This window comes from Macrobrachium rosenbergii, chromosome 13 (genome assembly GCF_040412425.1).
Source record: "Macrobrachium rosenbergii isolate ZJJX-2024 chromosome 13, ASM4041242v1, whole genome shotgun sequence".
Taxonomy (NCBI): Eukaryota; Metazoa; Arthropoda; class Malacostraca; order Decapoda; family Palaemonidae; genus Macrobrachium; species Macrobrachium rosenbergii.
Window position 1 is genome coordinate 35,966,413 of NC_089753.1, and position 7,500 is coordinate 35,973,912.

Consider the following 7,500-nt stretch of genomic DNA (forward strand, 5'->3'; position numbering starts at 1 on the left):
ATCCATGTTTTATATGCAATCCATGTGATTGTTTTTTTTTTTGGGGGGGAGGGGGGGGTTGGGAATGGGGGAGGAACAAGCTACTAGAAAAATCCCATACAAGATTCACAACCCCATTTCTGGAATCTTTTGAAGACCTGCACATTCGATTTCGTAATTACGTATAAGGAATGGAATGGAATGGAATGGAATGGAATATAATGTTTAAACCAGAGGCCAAGCACTGGGACCTATGAGGTCATTCTTCGCTGGAAAGGAAATTGACAGTAAAGGAGGTCTGAAAGGTGTAACTGGAGGAAACCCTCAAAGTAGTTGCACTATGAAATAATTGTTAGGAGAGGGTGGATAGCAAGATGGAAGGCACAGTAAAAGGAAGTAATTACGTATAAGACCGTTAAAACCAACGGTCTTTTCTTCCTACGATTCTGTAGTCACATCGATGTCATCTATTCATGAATTTTAAATCATTTTGTTGGTATTATTCGCCCAATCACTGAGGGCACGAAAGATTCAACTTCCTATGTAAAGGCTTTGTCACTTGGGATTTTTTTTTTTGACATCTTTCCATATCTTTTACCCAACTACACACCAAGAAGCCAATACTTTGTTTATGTCAGTACAAAACTGAAACTCCACATGTTCCTTACCCCTACTGCAGAGAACACGGGTATGCGTGATTTAGTTTTCATAAGGTTGTCGACAAATTGGTGCAAAGTTTGTCGATATGATGCTACTTCACGCTACTGCCATTACACAAATGACGCTACGTATATAATCAATGTAAAACTTCTTAATAAAATCTCTCACAGTTATTCACTAGATGTTTCATATATTCTTAGTTTTTTCTTTATTATTATTATTATTATTATTATTATTATTATTATTATTATTATTATTATTCTATTCACATGGAAAAAACACACCAAAGGTGCCATTGAGTTGTAATTCAAGCTTCAATGAATGTTGGTTTCAACCTCCCACCGCAGCAGACCCCACACTGCAGCCGTATCTGACCCAGTGATGATTCTTCATCGCCCTGGGGGAGACGCGAACCCGCCACATCTGAGTGGCATGCCACGACACTAACCACTATACCAGCGGACCAGCATGATATTAATAATATTCAAGACACAAAATCGCCATTCAACATCCACGCCATCCTCTCCGATCAAACGCTTCGTAGATAAACATTTGCCTTTGGCTTCCTAATCTAATCGTTATCGCTACATATCAGTCAGACACCCTTCCTCCGGGAGGTGAGATTACCTGGCTGGCTCTCCAATTTCACCTGCAGCGTAGATTCTGCGCGGTTGAGCTATTATACGCCCGTGATTGGAGAGTAGCTTTAGTTTGTGACGGGTGATTGAATTATCCTTTGATATTTCTGACGCTTTAAAATGACCCCCAGTTTTCATTTTGGAGTTGAAAAATAAGAATTACAAGAGCGATAACTCGAACGGGACGCATTTTCCCGGGATGCAATAACCGGGTACCGGGACCTTTCCCTGAAAAAAGAGGGACGCCATATCTTAAAAACTAACCATAGAAGTTTCTTGAAAATAATCTCATTATGTTTCCCACACCCAAATTACTTTCAATGACAATATCTAACCTAATTTAACATCCTAACCTAACCTAACCTAACCAGGGGCATGGCAAAAAAACCGGGCCTGGTGCATACTAGCATACAACCCAGGAATTTGCAAACGGGACCGAAGTGATTATAAAACTGCTGCAGCCTAGATGAAAGTTTCCATGAAGAATTGACTTCAATATATGGCAGGAAAGCTTTCGAAGTAATTATTCAGTTTCTATACGACGACCTGTCCCTGGTGATGTAAAGAAGGATTGTTTATTAATATAACTGATAAAAGTGTTTCAACTTTCGGACACTACTTTCGCTAAAACGCTAAGTGCTCGCAAAACCGACCATCACTGGACCCGATAAGGTAGGCAAATAAATCATTCATCTGTAAAAGAACTTTACATTTATTGGTTATTTTCGTTTACGTATATAGAAGTAGCGCTTTCATTTTATTCTCTCGCTGTGACGGCAGTAAAATGGATAAAACCACTCATTTCTTAATGTGTAATCTTTATCTTCATATCTTTATTTCACGCTTCTTTTGGATTGACTTTATTGAATTTTCAAATCACCATACAATTCCATCATCATTCCCATTACAATTGAGAATTAAGGGGTATATGCCAGGCACACGGATGTGGTCGCTGAGGAAAGATAGGACCCTTATCAACAAAAGCGCATCGAAAGAACGAAGGAAGAACTTTGGATAAACTATTTTTAGGCGTCTTTGTAAAGCCCCAACTGTGAAGCAGTAAGTACCAGTTACTTAATTCCACAATACTTCTGTTATGGTTCTTCCATGCGACGACGTAAGGCAGAGTGGGGAAATTATCTTCAGGCTATGTAAGTTACAGAAATATCAAAGAAGCTGCAACAGAGACGATTACAATGGTTTGGACATGTTATGAGAAGAGAGGAGGATTCTGTATGTAAAAGAACCATGAATATGGAAGTGCCTGGAACAAGGAGGAGAGGTCGACCAAGAATAAGATGGAGAGACACAGTTAACAGGGACATGCAGGAGAAGAACGTGAGTGAGGTAACGGTGCATGATCGCAGAAGATGGAGAAGACTAATAACAAACAGCGACCCCATATCAAGATGGGAAAAGCTGAAGATAAAGAAGAAGAAGATGTAAGACCAAGAGCAGCGATTTACAGTATTAAATTACATAATCAGTTATGGAATTGGAATATAAACTTTAGGCAAAAGGCCAAGCCCTGGCACCTATGAGGTCATTAAGCACTGTAAAGAAGGAAAACCTCGCAGTTCCACTATGAAACTATCGTTACGAGGGGGTGGAAAGTAAGGGGGAAGAAGGATAATATGAACAGAGGTACAGTAAAGGGAATGAAAGGGATTGCAGCTGGGGGCCGAAGAGATGCTGAAAAGGACCTTATAATTCTTGAGTATTGCTCATCAGTTTCTTCTTTGAGGTCTCAGGCAGTATATAATTCCCAATCCCCTAAAGACGCGTCATTAACAGAAAATTTCCTTCTGGACAATCGTACACATTGGGATTTTTTTTTTTTTTTTTTAACTTCAAGGATGGAGAGAGCTCATTGTGATAAACAGAGGCCCCTTACTGAAACGTCTTTGCAAAGCGCCTTCGGCCCCTAGGTGCAACCCCTTTCGTTCCTTTTACTGTACCTCCTTTCATATTTTCTTTCTTCCATCTCACTCTCCACCCTCTCCTAACAATTGATTCATATTGCATTTGGAAGGTTTTCCTCCTGTTACACCTTTCGAACCTTTTACTGTCAATTTCCGCTTCAGCGATGAGTGACCTCATTGGTCCCAGAGCTTGGCCTTTGGCCTAAATTCTATATTCAATTCAGTTCAACTACTGAAACGTACTTCTTATAATTAACCGAAATAAACAATGACTGCTGAACAATGGGCAACCTTCATCCTGGTAGCCAATAGGAATCACGATCTTCTTTCAGGTGGCCAATAGGAGCCACAATCTTCTTTCAGGCAGCCAACAGGAACCACGGTCTTCTTTCTGGTATATCATAGGAACCACAATCTTCTTTCTGGTAGCCAATAGGAACCACAATCTTCCTTCTGATAGCCAATAGGAACCACAATCTTCTTCCTGGTAGCCACGAGGAACCACAATCTTCTTTCTGGTAGCCGATAGGAACCACAATCTTCTTCCTGGTAGCCACGAGGAACCACAATCTTCTTCCTAGTAGCCAACAGAACCACAATCTTTTTTCTGGTAGCCACGAGGAACCACAATCTTCTTCCTAGTAGCCAACAGAACCACAATCTTCTTTCTGGTAGCCAATAGGAACCACAGTCTTCTTCCTGGTAGCCAAGCGGAACCACAATCTTCTTTCTGGTAGCCAACAGGAACCACAATCTTCCTTCTGGTAGCCAAGAGAAACCATATTTCAGAGGAGGCGTGGCCTGCGCGCGGCCTGACATAATACAGCCAACCCATTCACCAAACATCCCGATCTCAGGATGCATTAGGCACTTACGGACGGAATAAGAGAGCAACTGGCGTTACCTCACTTGTGCCTGAATGGGCAAGAGCACAAACAAAAGAAAGCTAATGCGGGTCGAGGCTAATGAAGGGCAACAACAATGGTTTGAGGAGGAGGAGGAGGAGCCGAGAGGGAGGTTAATGTTCCTCTCTCTTGAATGCCGACTCGGAGCCGTTGGGAGCTTGATGACTCCGGGAGGTATTCAGGCTACTTCAGCTGCCGAAAGCAAGTTTCGTTTTATGCGAATTGTAAAACAATGTTGAACAATAACGTGCACATGCATAAATAGAAACGAATATACAAATATATATATATATATACATATATATTTACACACACATATATATATATACATACATACATACACACACATATATATGTATATATATATATATATATGATGTGGTATGACAGTAAAAGACATTCATATATATATATACATATATATACTGTACGTAAATATGTACGTATTTATTAGACATGGTAGGTCAGTATATTTTACTAACAAATACATTAACTTCATCATAATGCAAATTAAGAATGAATAAAATCCCTCTCCTCTCTCTCTCTCTCTCTCTCTCTCTGTACACGTATCCTCATTTTTAAAACAAATTTTTAATCTTTTAAGAGCTATATTTTGTCAGTAACATTTGCAAATGATGAACGCTAGGTTGGCTGTTAGAAGTCCTACTATCATTTTTAATCTTTTTAATATCCGTATAACTGTTTTTAGTTTTCTGAAAAGAAAACTATTGTGCCAGCTTTGCGTGTCCGCCCGCACTTTATTCTGTCCGCCCTCAGATCTTAAAAACTACTAAGGCTAGAGGGCTGCAAATTGGTATGTTGATCATCCACGCTCCAATCATCAAACACACCGAATTGCAGCCCTCTAGCTTCAGTAGTTTTTTTTTATTTTATTTAAGGTTACAGTTAGCCATGATTGTGCGTCTGGCACCGCTACAGGTGCCAACAAGACAGGCCACCACCGGGCCATAAGTTCCTTGTTGGACGAATCGGTAGAGTTCTCGACTAGCACTCCGCTAAGCCAGAGTTCGAGTCTTCGGCCGGCCAATGAAGAATTAGAGGAATTTATTTCTTGTGACACAAGTTCATTTCTCGGTATAATGTGGTTCGGATTCCACAATAAGTTGTAGGTCCCGTTGCTAGGTAACCAGTTCGTTCTTAGCCACGTAAAATAAGTCTAATCCTTCGGGCCAGCCCTACGAGAGCTGTTAATCAGCTCAGCGGTCTGGTTAAACTAAGGTATACTTTATTTTAACCGCCGGGCCGTGGCTGAAAGTTTCATGGACCGCGACCGAGAGTTTCGTGGGCCGTGGTTGAGAGTTTCATACAGCGTTATATGCTGTGCAGAAAACTCGATTGCTGCAATTGCAGACATCTCTTATTTGTCAGCACTCAGTTTTAAAGAGCAAAGACCTCCAAGTAACTCCCGATTTAAAAAAAAAACATTAATTTAATATGACATTAATTTAATATTCAATATGGTGTCACAACAACGAAGGTCATCGGCGCTAATGACAACATCGTGAGCAGTGTGATTAAGACAAATGGATTTTAGATAAATGTACTGTGTTTATTTCACGTTTTAAGATATAGTTAGAAATAAAAATGCTGTGTTCTTTTACAGCACGGGGAAAAATGAGCGCAGTAGCACCGAATGAGAGGTGCGTGTCTTTATAAGGGACTACTCACTTAAAGAATGGAACGGAATATAGAGTTTAGGCCAAAGGACAAGCACTGGGACGTATGAGGTCATTCAGCGCTGGAAAGGAAATTGAGAGTAGGTAGGTTTGAAAGGTGTAACAGGAGGAGAACCTCGCAGTTTCACTATGAAATAATTGTTAGGAGAGGCTGGATAGCAAGATGGAAAAAAGATATGAATGGAGGTGCAGTAAAAGGAACGAAAAGGGTTGCAGCTAGGGGGCGAAGGGACACTGCAAAGAACCTTTAGTAATGCCTACAGTGCACCACTTAAAGAGAGGCGGTTTAGTAGCAGAAAGTAAGTCGTTCATACGATGTGGGACAAATTGGCATAGCCTAATTTGTAACTCTACATGGTAACCACCTTTTAAATCTTGATCTCGTTATATGAAGGGAATGGAAGTTCTGGAATTCCAGGCCAACTGATTCATAAAGGAAGGAAACTAAAAATCAATTTAGGTAATGCGAGCCATTTCGTAAATGTTATCGGAAGTTACAATTGAATGACTTGACTGTCATGATATAGACTTTGCTTTGAAGATCAGTTTACATTATTATATATATATATATATATATATATATATATATATATATATATATATATATATATACAGTATATATATAATGCGAGAGAGAGAGAGAGAGAGAGAGAGAGAGAGAGAGAGAGAGAGAGAGAGAGAGAGAGAGAGCGAGAGAGAGAGAGAATTATGAATACCCAACAATATGAATTCAGACACTGGAGTCTGCTGAATTCCAACAGACAATACAGCCTTTACAACAATGATCAGGTTCTATTACCGGCCTTGAATGTATCAGTTCTCGAACGATTTACTCAAATAACTCATCATAGCAGAAACGGGAGAGGGAAAGCACGAATGATATGTCTCGACATTGGAGAGAGAGAGAGAGAGAGAGAGAGAGAGAGAGAGAGAGAGAGAGAGAGAGAGAGAGAGAAGGCTGGCTCCCCCATTGTGTCGGTCTATATTAATACTCTGAAAGGCCTTCGCGCTGCCGTCCTCACGTGGGGGTAACTGATATCACTTTGTAAGGAAGGAATAACGGGAATGAACGGGGGAATGGCAGGAGACGGCGATATACAGGATGAAAGAGGAGGCGATAAAGGGAGAGGGTACAAAAATGTGACTTCCCACAATACCCGTAACGCTCGTAGTTTGCCGCTGATTAGTTGCTGCTCCGAGAAGAAGAAGAAGAAGAATTGGCGGGAAGCGCCCGCCCAGAGGCACGGCCGGATAAAACTTGATGTTAGAAAAACAAAGTCTTTTGAAAGCGAGTTTTGCATCTTGGAATCGAAATCTTTCTGCTCTGTCGACCTGGATTAAAGTCAAACACTGTTCTGCATCACTGAGGAAGGGAACTGCGGCGACTGAGAGTTGATACGACTGATACTACAGTCCTTTTGTAAGACCTACCAAGGTTTCGGAAATAATAGTAACTCATTTCCTGGCAAATCGACATTATTGGAACATTGCAAATGTGCCACTGGTATCATCACGTCCAATTTAATGACGTGATGTGACGTGCCTCCGTTGACCTTTGCCTTCAATTATTACTAGGTAGTTACTCAGCTATGGAGGGTCGCACCCAGTAGAGAAAGGGATGTAGGACTAGCATCCTCATCCCAAAATCTTTACCTAGAGCCAGACCAAGAGGAAAAGTCGTAGGGGTGATACATATTTT

General features: G+C 40.8%; 1 protein-coding gene across 7 annotated transcripts in view; it reads left to right on the forward strand.

Moving 5' to 3' along the window:
* The window catches only part of LOC136845184 (carbohydrate sulfotransferase 1-like), a 179,634-nt gene that overhangs the window by 91,310 nt on the left and 80,824 nt on the right, over positions 1–7,500 (forward strand). Inside the window, exon 1 of one of the 7 annotated variants that reach the window (XM_067115181.1) lies at positions 1,237–1,949. The exons of 4 other annotated variants lie outside the window; for them this stretch is intronic. The gene's annotated coding sequence lies outside the window, so the exon portion shown is untranslated. Of the gene's footprint in view, positions 1–1,236; positions 1,950–7,500 lie in introns of those variants that run through there. 2 more of the 7 variants (XM_067115186.1, XM_067115187.1) reach the window with 2 other exon arrangements.